Genomic DNA, 12,088 nt, shown 5'->3' on the forward strand with positions numbered 1-12,088 from the left:
ACAAAAGTGCATGTCTACACCAGAATTCACTCCTTGGGATGCACAGTTGTCAGGGTTCTGCCAAATGTTCAATGACATGTGCCCATAATTACAGTACCATGCAGAAGAGTCTCACTGCCCTAAACATTCTATCTCCCACTTATTCTCCATCTCCCGCTGCCCTCACCTCTGTAACCACTGAAACTACTAATACTGTCTCTAGAATTTTGCCTTTGCTAGAAGGTCATATAGGTAGAATTATACAGTAGATTTTCAGACTGGCTTCTTTCACTTAAAAAATATGCATTTAAGGGTGGCACCTGTAGCTCAGTGAGTAGGGCACCGGCCCCATATACCGAGGGTGGCGGGTTCGAACCCGGCCCTGGCCAAACTGCAAACAACAACAACAAAAAATATGCATTTAAGTTTCCTCAATGTCTTCTTATGGCTTGTTAGGTCTTTTTTAAATTAATAGATGTTTCTCGAAAGAAAAGTTTCAGGTATAAAGAAAATTTAATTGGGAAGTACAGAGAGTTCCGACATATTCCCTCTTCCCCTCTCTATAGTTTTCCCCACTATTTACTTTTTTTTTTTTTTTTTTGTAGAGACAGAGTCTCACTGTACTGCCCTCGGGTAGAGTGCTGTGGCGTCACACAGCTCACAGCAACCTCTAACTCTTGGGCTTACGCGATTCTCTTGCCTCAGCCTCCCGAGCTACTTTTTTTTTTTTATGTTAGTGTGGTACACTAGTTACAAACGATCAACCGATGCTGATACATTGTTATTAACTAAAGTCCATCCTTTCACTGTTTTGACAAATGTATAATAATGTATCCACCCCAGCTACTTCTTTTTATCAGCAAGTAATACTCCTTTATACGCAGGCAACTACCACTTTTTTATCTATGAAAGGAATCTTGGTTGTTTTTAAATTTTGGCAATTAGAAACATAATTGCTATAAACATTTCCATGAGCAGGTGTTTGTATGGACTTAAGTTGTCAGCTTACCTCAGTAAATACCAAGGATCCTGACTGCTGGCTTATATGCTAAGACTATGTTCAGCTTTGAAAAAAACCTGCCAAAGCATCTTTCCAAGTGGCTGGACCATTTTACATTCCACCAACAATGAAGGAGAGCTTTTATTGTTCCACATCCTTGCCAGCATTTGGTGTTGTTAGTGTTCCCATTCGAGGCATTCCAACAGGCGTGTCCCTTAGAGGGGCCGAAGCGTTGTCTATGGAACAGCTGGTACATCGGTGATGTCTAACAGGTGTATCTAATAAATAAGTCCCATTGTTTTAACCCAAATGTAGATTTTTTTAAGTATACTGTTCAACTGTCCAAAAGAAAAAGCAAGTCTTAATAAACTGCCAGAATTTACCTCATAATTGTCATTCCCAGAAACTATGCTCAATCAAATAAGAGGGCTCTTTTGAGAGAATAAAATTCTTTAAAACAATTAAGTACTATTTTGAAGGCATAACTAGTATTACTTTCTCACTAAAATACTATGAGTCAGAAAAAGTTAAACCAAAATTTGTCTCTTCATCACTAATATACGAAAAGGAACTTTTGCCAGCATGAAGATGCCCGAAGTATAGAGATAAAAATTATCTTCGGATACTCACTAGCCACAGACATAAAGGTCTTTTCTTTTCTTTTTTTAAATTTTATTTGTATAAACTTATGGGGTGTGACTGCAATTTTGTTAATGGATATATTGCATAGTGGCAAGGTCAGGGCCTTTGTGTGTTGATCACCTGAATAAGCTACATTTGTATCCATGAAGTCATTTCACACCCACTGTCACACCCTTCTGAATCCCCCTTGTCCATCATTCCCATTCAATGCCTATGTGTATATATTATTTAGTTCCTACTTATAAGTGAGAATATGTAGTATGTTTCTTCCTGTGTCCAAGTTGTTTTGCTTAAGATAATGGCCTGCGACTCCATCCATGTTGCTGCAAAAGATGTGATTTCATTACTTTTCTTTTCCTTCCTTCCTCTTTGTTTTGTTTTGTTTTGAGAGGGAGAGACATGGTCAATGTGGTGGTTCACACCTGTAATCCTAGCACTCTAGGAAGCCAGGGAGGTGGACACTTTGAGCTCAGGAGTTCAAGACCAGCCTGAGTAAAAAAAATTTTATTAATATAAAAAATATAAAAACTAGCTGGGCACTGTGGGGGGACACCTGTAGTTCCAGCTACTCGGGAAGTTGAGACAAGGGGATCATGTGAGCCTAAGAATTCCAGGTTGCTGGGAGGTGGGACCCCATGGCACTCTACTCTGGGCACAGAGTGAGACTCTGTCTCAAAAAGAGAGAGAGAGAGAGAGAGAAACAGGGTGCAATATGCAGAGTCACCCACGGCGCAGTGCAGGGCAGTGGTGCAATCATAGCTAACCACAGCCACGAACTCCTGGACTCAAACTGCCCTCTCACCTCAGCCTCTCAAGTAGGTGGAACACCACCACACCCGAATGATTTTTTTTTTTTTAATTTTTTGTAGAGATGGTGTCTCACTATGTTGCCCAGGCTGGTCTTGAACTCCTGGACTGAGGTGATCCTCCCACCTCAACCTCCCATAGTTCTGGGATTACAGATATAAGCCACTGTGCTTGGCCATAATTTCGTTTATCCAAATGGCTGAATTGTATTCCGTTGTGCATATATATTGATTTGTTTTAATCCAGTCATCCACTGATGGACACATACTGTTTCCCTATCTTTGCTACTGTGAATAGTGCTGTAATACAGGCACTTACCTTAATATTTCTACATTTGACTTTGGTTTTTGAAGCTTTTCTTAGACTTACACAGACAACGTCCAGTTCTAAATTACTTTGCATCATTTCTAAGACACAAACAGGTGTGGAGCAGGGCAGGGGAAGGGGCCTTGGCTTTTCCCTCTAAGTTTATCCAGATGTTCTGTCACTTTTTATAGAAACTGGAGTAACATAATGATAGGAAGAAAGTTTCTGCTGTATGTTATTACAGCTATTATGGAACTCATTTCCAAATAGTGTAAGATATTTACCTAATATATTTATTTCAAAGCTGCATTCCACACCTGTATGTTTACATAATGGTTTTAATGCTCATTAACTCTACAAAGATTTGGGTAATAAAGCATAAAAAAAAAATTCTTGAAGAAATAGAAGTCATTCAATTTCACAGTCTTTGCAAATGTGAACTTTCCATAGTTACGACTTTGTGATTATGAAACAACATAACCCAAAGCCCCATTACACATCTACCTTGAGAAATGATCGGCAAGGATCTTAAAAATTTTGGCTAGCCCATTTTATGTTCCCGTTCTTAACAAGCAAGATCAAACTATATAAAACAAGAGCTTTCTCCTCAACTATGTATCTGCTGTTTACAACAGCACCTCAAAAGCCTTGGAAATCGTCCACAATTAGGTGGCAAAGATGCCTGGAAACTTGTCCAAACCAAATGGCAGAGCATTTAAAAGGAGCATCAAAGAAGGGTTTGCCAGAAATATGCATAACATTTGGAATACTCTTTCTTGTTTTTTTCACTGCATTTCAGAGGGTAACTTTAATTTCTCCTGTTCTCAACCACTGGCTACAGACAAGACACAATCTAGGCATCCTTGTATTTCATATTGCAACATCTTCTAGTGCAGGAAACCTCAAGTCAAATGCTGAATACCCACACTTCAGCAGTGCTAAGAAAATGCTTCCCATTAGTGTGATTTCCAGTCAACCGAAGCAGAGTGACTATGCATTTTTCTGAGAGCTTTTTTAAAGGGAGTGTTGGGCCAGTAGAAGTAAAAGACAGCATAACCCAAAAAAAAAAAAAAAAAAAACCCAGCCCGCAAGGGACCTTTGCCTCAGGGAATAATTGAGGTTTCTTCACTAGGTCAACCATGTATCTTTAATTTTATTGTGAAGCCTCTAGGACATGAGAATTGCAAGCATCTAAATGTAAGTGACTGGATCGTTCTGTGATCCATTCCTGCCCTATAGCTTGATAAACACATTACTTTGTATCATACTGGTAGGGGCTGGATAGTTTCCTACTGACCTGTTGAAGTACTAACCCCCAGCACCTGCAGCATGTGAGCTTATTGGAAAACGGGGTCACCACAGATGTAATAAGATGCGGTTTTATTGGCTGGCTGACGTCCTTATAAGATGACATGGAACATGACGACAGAGACAGAGATGGTAGACATGCATCTGCTGTCAGAGGAAGGCCACCACCAGGAGCTGGGAAGAGGCAGGGAAGAATTCCCCCTACAGGTTTCAGAGATCGCATTGCCTGGCTGAATCTTTCAGATGATTTCTAACCCTCCAGAACCATAAGACAATGGATTTCTGTTGTCTTAAGCATCCAGTTCGTGGCGATTTGTTATGGCAGCCCTGGGAAACTGACACACAGCTTGAGAAAAAAAAAGAATTCTTGAGTTGGACAGGGGTTCAAACCCGATGTCCAGACAAAGTTCCTTTGGGACACAGTTACTGCTGTGAGGTGGTAACTCCCTCCCCAAGGATCACAATCCTGTCTAGACCAGGGACAGGGCTTTCTCACGTGTCCCCACACGTTCCTTAGCAGGGACACAGTTTCTAGGGAATCTACTTGAAGGGCTATGGGCAGATCCCAGGAAGCCCCTCCAGGATTTGTGAGTTTGTTGTTTGACTTTTAATAAATACAAAAGAAGCTAGGAAATTTATAATTTTGCCTTAAAATTAAGATATATCTGGAGTATTTTGTATCACACTTGTTAATGTTAAAAATATATTTTATTAATTTAGTACACGTAAAATCTCTATGGCTTAGAAGTCATTGCTACGGATGGCATAATGTCCTTCTAGTATCTGTGTGGCAAAGCTGGAAGCCCCAGCGTGACGGTTTTGGAGATGGGGCCTCTGGGAGGCAATTCAGTCTAGAGAAGGTCATGAGGGAGGGGTGCACATGATGGCATCAATGTCCTTTGAGAGGAGATTGCTCTTTCTTCTGGCCATATGAGGACACAGAAAGAAGGCAGCCATGTACAGCCAGAGAGGGAGCCCTCACCAGGAACCAAATCAGCCCACACTGTGACCTTGAACCTCACAGCCTCCATAACTATGAAAAAAATAAATCTCCCATTATTTAAGCTGCCCTGTCTATGGGATTTTGTTATGGTGGTCCAAGGTGACTAAGAGAGCTCTCATATATAAGTGACAACACAGTTCAATGAAATGATGAAAACATCTTAAATACAGTAGGGGGAAACAGACATCATCAGGGTCAGGACTCTGTTACTGGAAATTTTAGGTATTTTAAGTATAAGAAATCTCCCAGTGATTGTGTTTAAACCAAGCTGCTATGGCCCTTTGTGTTCAATAATTAAATAAATAAAATCTGTTCACTTGTGCTGCACCACACTGCCCTGTGCCCCAAGGCTGGATGTGGGGGGCAATGAAAGGTAGGAGGGCATGGAGGGAGAAGAGAGCTGCCCTGTCCTCCCCTGAGCATGCACTGGTTGAAGAGCCTCTGGTCAGTGGCTGGGCACCTGCAGGAAACCTTCAGTCAGGAGGCGTTAGTCAGCAGAGGTGGGCCAGGTTGCTTCTCTGCCCAACTTCCTTGAGGTCTACTCTTGCCTACAACTCCCCCTGGTGTTCTTGCCACACTCAAGATGCCAAGTCCTACCTGCCTAGGGAGACTTCTCCTCCACATTTTGATCTATGCCCACTCCCCAGGGGAAAGCTGCACTCTGACAACGGCTGGTCTGAAACCATCTTGCACACTGTCTGCTCTTGGAGTCAGGGGGGAAGCAAGGCTGCTCCTGTGCCCAGCTTCCCTGTTGCCTTCTTCCTGTCTGCAGTATCATAAGGTGTCTGCTGCTCCTCCCCTCACCACCACACCCGAATCTCCAAAATTAGCTCCACTCCCTTGGCAAGTAGGGTCACTTCATACAGAGGGATGGGCAGGGGGAACAGAGGGGAGACACCCAGAGTTGGCATTGAACAAGTCTTTCCTCTTTCCTATTCATCTCTTCATTCCTTTTAAAAGGCTTCCCAAATCATTTCTCAGATTTGAGGGCCGTATTCCCATTAACTACATCCAATAGTTCCTACTTATCCACAGTTCACTTTTTGAGGTTTCTATTGCCCATGGTCAACCCTGGGTGGATAACAGATGGACATAGTACCATAAGCTATTTTAGCCAGCACGGTGGCATGTACCTATAATGCCAGTTATTCAGGAGTCTGAGGCAGGAGGATCACTTGAGCCAAAGAGTCAGAGACTAATCTGGACAATATAGTGAGGTCCTGTCTTAAAAAAAAAAAAAAAAAAAGATGCCATAGCACTCTACTGAAGATGACAAAACAAGACTCTGTCTCAAAAAAAAAAAAAAAAAGATATTTTGAGAGAACCACCATGTTCACACAACTTTTACTGCAGTGTACTGTTAGAATTGTTCTATTTTATTATCAGTTATTGTTGTTAATTTTTTACTGTGCCTGATTTATAATTTAACTTCATCATAGGTAAGTAGGTATAAGAAAAAGCATTTAGGCTTGGCGCCAGTAGCCCAGTGGTTAGGGTGCTGGCCACATGCACTGGGCCTGGCAGGTTCAAACCCGGCACAGGCCTGCTAAACAACAATGATAACAACAACAACAACAAAAAAATAGCGGGCATTGTGGCAGGTGCCTATAGTCCCAGCTACTTGGGAGGCAGAGGCAAGAGAATCACTTACACCCAAGAGTTTGAGGTTGCTGTGAGCTGTGACGCCACAGTACTCTACCAAGGGTGACATAGTGAGACTCTGTCTCCAATAAATAAATAAATAAATATAATAAAAGCATTTATATATACACAGGGTGGCCACAAAGTTCATGTGCAATTTAAAATAGTTACTATTTTAGGTATTTTAAGTACAACAGTTACTACTTAAAATTGCATACGAACTCGATGGCCACTCTGCATATATATATGTGTGTGTGAGAATAACCCCATATATAGACACATACATATGTTATGTATAGGATTAGGTACTCTGCATGGTTTCAGGCACCCACTGTGGGTCCTGGAACATACCCTCTGCAGATCAGGAAAGACTACAGTATAAGAGATGCCAAAACCCAGGAGAAAGTAGTACCTCAAAACTCAGGGCCATGTTTGTATTCTCTTTTGAATTCACTTTATAGAGAAAGGCTGACTTTTAAACTATTCTATGTTGTTCTGTCTCTGAAAAGTACTGACAGCTCCCACAAAGACAGAATTGGTTTCTTATTTTTTTATACACCTGGACAACAGACCTGTCTTCCCCAAATCAGTCATAGCACTTGAAGTGCCTTGGTGTCACATACCCACATGGCCAATCGTGAGTGCCTTTCTCAACCAGAGAGAGATCTTCATAACACCCTTCTAGAATTCCCCCTGTAATATAAATAGCTTGAAAGTCTTCCTTCGCAGAAGTTTTTTGCCTTGATTATGTAATGCATCATTTTATGCCATTTGAATGTGTTTTCGCAGACTAATCAATCAGAATCCTAGAGACAACGGTTTCAGATGTATTATTCACTAAAGAAAGCAATGACTTATGCTGCTTCATCTATTTTTATTAAAAATGTCTTAAGGAAATTGCTCCACATTAAAAGGTTTTCTCTTTTCTAGTCTGTAGAAAGCAAAACCATTACCTTCTTTCCCACAAAAAAAACCCTTTATTTCTCAATTTAGAGTTTGTGATTTTAGTATTTAGTAACAGCAGTAATCATTCTTTTTTATTTACCATATGCACTTGGTAAGATTTTTATTTTACTGTCTTTCTTTCCGGTTTATGATAATGTTCTCTTTTTTGGATGATAATGTCATAAGCCTAATTTTCCCTTCTGTTAAGTCTTGATTATTTCCCTGAAGGGGCTATTTAAAATAAAAGCAGTTAAAACTTAATGGTAACAGAATAGTTATGTGGTCACAAGCATATAAGGCAAAATAAGCCCACAGATATTGTTAATATTATTCCATGCAAATTAAGTCAAATGCACACATCTAGTAAGGAGCTTCCCCTCAGGGCTGATCGAATTGTGAAATTGAGCCTAAGTTTTGGAAAGGTAATAAGTAAAGGGGAGGGAAAATAGCCAGGAATAACTTTGTCACTGCAGTGACAGGACTGACATTTGAATATCACTTGTGTCTGACAAGGAAAGTTACAACTTGACAATGATACCCATTGTATGAGAGTCTACTCTTAATTAACCTGCCTGGTTTTTTGTTTTATTTTGTGGTGTTGTGTTTTTTAAGGAACAAAAAAGAAGTGGGTGCCTGGTGCAGACTTCAGCTGAGTTCGCCAGAGGATGGGTTAAACAACTCCCTATAAGGTTATCTGGAGCCAGATCATAGGTTCAAACGTAAGTGGTTAAACCGAAGCCAGAAAACGGAGTTACAGGAAGTGGCAATGAATCAAGCTCAGTGGCTGTTGTCAAGTGGTGAGAGGGAATTTAGGTGAAGGTTATAGCAAAACCATGACAACCAGTCTAAATGTTCAGTTCCTTAAGACGGGGGCCTGTCTAACTAAGATTCCTCTCTAGCTTCCTTACCCCCCACATATGCTGAAGCATTCTCTCTGCCTGAAATCCCCTTCCTGGCCTCTCAGCATAGCCCATTCCCTCTTAATCTTTAGGTTTCAGCTCAAAGGTCAGCTTCTGAGAGGAGATGACCTTGACCAGCCACTGCTCCATCTGAGTGCAGTGCTCTAAGGGGCAGGGCAAAGCCAACAAACAAGGCCAACCTCTCCGGAAGGACATGAGGCTGCCCAAGTAGCAGCCACCCTCCATCAATTCCTTCTTGTCTGGGTGCTCAACCTAACCCAGGACTTCCCCTTTTTCCCCACCCGCCACCCTGTAAGATTCTTATCTCACTTGCCTCATTGTTCTAATTAATTATTGTTCTCAGCAGCACAGAAGAAAATGTTCCAGCTCCATTTATGTAAACATAAAAGAAGTGAAGTCTCCATCTTTTTATGATTGCATAACATTCCATGGTCTACATATACCACAATTTTTTAATTAAAAAAGAAAAAAGAAAATGTTACTCTAAAGTCAGGTAATAAAACTGAAGGGGAACAAGAGAGAAAAACAAAACAAAAACAAAAAAAAGGGGGGGGGGGAAGGATACTCGGAATGTTTTATAATGGAATGAAATCTATTCATTCAAGACCCACCCATCTGGAATTTGAACAGTTCTATGACATCTTGGCAAGAAGTGATTGCGTAAGTGACCTGAAAAGAGGCAGGACTAGAAAGAAGGTGTAGCTGAGCACCGAGTGGTTACCTCTCCCAGCCGAGAGATACAGTGTCAATTCACTGCTCACTGCCCCAACTAAACTGAACAGGGAAGATATTTTGTAATATCTTCAGATTACGATCCTCTTGGCAGGCCACGTTCTGATATAAAAGCACATACAAAGATTTCCTTTGCACATCAAAGTTACGATTTCCACGGTCAGTTAAAATCACCAAATATAGAATTTGCCAAAGGCTTTTAATGCTTACTTTCTGTATTCTTATTCTGTTTTTTTATAGCTCACCAATACAGAAGTGTGTCATGATAAAATCTCCTCTAATGAACACTCCCTGTCTCTTCGGGACTCTGAAAAGGGAAGATTTGGAGTAAATGCAAATGTTGCCCTATTCCCTCTAAAAATGCAAAAGTAAAAGCCTGTTATCTTATAATAAAAAATGTTCTACTTAAATGAAATCTCTTGGGCGGTGCCTGTGGCTCAAAGGAGTAGGGCACCGCCCCATATGCCGGAGGTGGTGGGTTCAAGCCCAGCCCCGGCCAAAAACTGCAAAAAAAAAAAAAAAAAAAGAAATCTCATTTTCAAACAGTCCGGCCACAGAACAATCAACAATAACAGGCTTTATGTTCACATGGGAGAAGAGGAGAGAAACCCAGCATGCCTGGCCTGAGTTGGGAAGGGTTATCCTTAAAGTAAAAGGGCCACATATGTCTATAGGATAAGATCTGAGAAAAATGTGCTGGCAATTTTTTTTTTTTTTTTGACTAATGAGAATTTTGCTCTAAAATTTCCACATGACCCTTTTTCTTTTCTAATCATATTATTCATAGCACTATTCACCAACACCAGCAAGGAGTGAAATGGTTGCTGAAATCCATTAGATCTGAGGCAATGTGGAGGCAAGACGGTTGCAAAAGCTGGGCCTCCCCTGCACATCTTCCTTACTACAGGGAAGAGAGGCTCCTAACACATGAAGTAGGAAAACCCACAACATAGGAGACAGATCCTGAGAACTACAGCGTCACGCCCCGTTTGCGGAGCAAGGGAGCTGGGGGTGATCATTTAACGTATTTGACAAAAAGTTTCCCTCCCTTCCCCCAGCTCCAGGGGAAGGAAACGGGAATATTTCCTTAATTAGGACATAGAAAAGAGGCAGCTGCTCTGACCTACCCCGAGTCACCATAAACAGATGGCAAAATAGCAAAGAGATTCCTGAATGTACAGTGATATCTCCATTTGCATGATCTAGAATGCACACACGTTTAAAAACAGGTTTTTAACAAAATGACAAAAAGGGAGAAGATAGGGAAGGTGAGAGCTAATTAATGCAGTCAAAGCTTCACCTTATTGCAGTCTAAGGAAATGCTTGAAAAAATTAAACCAAGGAAATGTAGTAATTTATATAGTATATTATTTTGCCAGGCAAACCACTGAATGTTACTCAGATAAAGAAACTTCCCTGTAAGAATCTCAAAGCTTGCCACATGCAGAAAAACCTGCACGAAACCACTTCAGAAATAAGGCCGTCACATCTTTATATGGTACTTTACGCCTCCCGAGATGCTATTACATGCATCATTTTATATTACCACCAGCAAGTGGCTTAGCTACATGTCAAAGTGAGTTAGTGGTGGAATCAGTCCTATACACCAGTTTCCTAAACCCCTGACCCAACACTTTTATTATTCTTCCCCTCATTGAGTCCAATTTTGACAATAATAAAATTAATGTCCTTAATAAAGGAAGAATCATCATGGTGGCTGAGAGTACAGACAAACGTGAGACGGAGTTGGCTTTGACGTCACCCATGTAACTTTGGACTGATAACTTATCCTCCCTGGGCCTCAGGTTTATTCTCTATAAAATGTGGATAATTGTAAAATGGGCCTGTGATAGTCATTATGTATAATTTTTGGAGCTCCTCCCCTTGCCAGCTCACAGAAGGCTGCATGTGTCAGCCCCCTGGTAGCTGGAGCAGATGTGTGGTGTGTTGCTTCTAGGTTACACAAAGAAAAGTCCAAGTGTAGTGTCCTATCCTCTCTCTTACCCAGGCTGGGGTGGAGGTGATAGGGTCACACTGATCCTGAAGCACCCGACATCACCCCAAACACCTTGCACAGGCCACAGTGGACTTGGCTCCATGGGGTGAAGCCACCTACACTGTGGGGTTGCGGCAACAGCACAGCCTCGCATATCCCCACTCATACATTCTTCCTGAGTTTTTGTGAAGATGAAATTATACAAGTACCTTGGACAGTGAACAATCCAGTGGCTACATCTGAGAACTAAGATCATAATCTCAAGACCTCAAATTTGTAGTCCACTCATTCCTGCAATAAGTGTTCACTGAGTACCACAGTGTGCGAGGCACTTTCCTGGGAGCAGATGATGTAATGGTGAGCCAGATAGACACAAGGGCTCATGTGGCCTCAAGACATGAATGGCATCTTTAAAAACTATCCAGACTCCCCTTTCTGAGTGAGTTTAGGTACAATATTTATGAATAGGCAGGGATATATTTTGGTGCATTGGAAAGGAATGCAACCCTGCCCTGGAGCCACACCCATCTTGGAAGCTCCCAAGTCCTCTCTCTGCTCATTCACAGGGTTCACTGAGCCATCCTACTTACTTACAAGAGCTTTAAATGTTCAGTGCACCTGAGGCTGGGCATCACGGCTCATGCCTGTAATCCTAGCACGCTGGGAGGCCAAGGTAGGTGGATTACTTCAGTTCAGGAATTCCAGCCTGAGCAAGAGCAAGACACGATCTCTACTAAAAAATAGAAAAATGAGCCAGGCTCCATGACACAGACCCAGCGTGTAGTCCCAGCTACTGTGGAGGCTGAGGC

The 12,088-nt window shown here is 41.6% G+C and overlaps 1 protein-coding gene across 4 annotated transcripts in view; it reads right to left on the reverse strand.

Annotated features, from left to right (window-relative positions):
- CSGALNACT1 (chondroitin sulfate N-acetylgalactosaminyltransferase 1) overlaps nucleotides 1-12,088 on the reverse strand; it is a 309,957-nt gene that overhangs the window by 192,777 nt on the left and 105,092 nt on the right. The window lies entirely within an intron of this gene.

The sequence above is a fragment of the Nycticebus coucang genome, chromosome 24 (genome assembly GCF_027406575.1).
Source record: "Nycticebus coucang isolate mNycCou1 chromosome 24, mNycCou1.pri, whole genome shotgun sequence".
NCBI classification, from domain to species: Eukaryota; Metazoa; Chordata; class Mammalia; order Primates; family Lorisidae; genus Nycticebus; species Nycticebus coucang.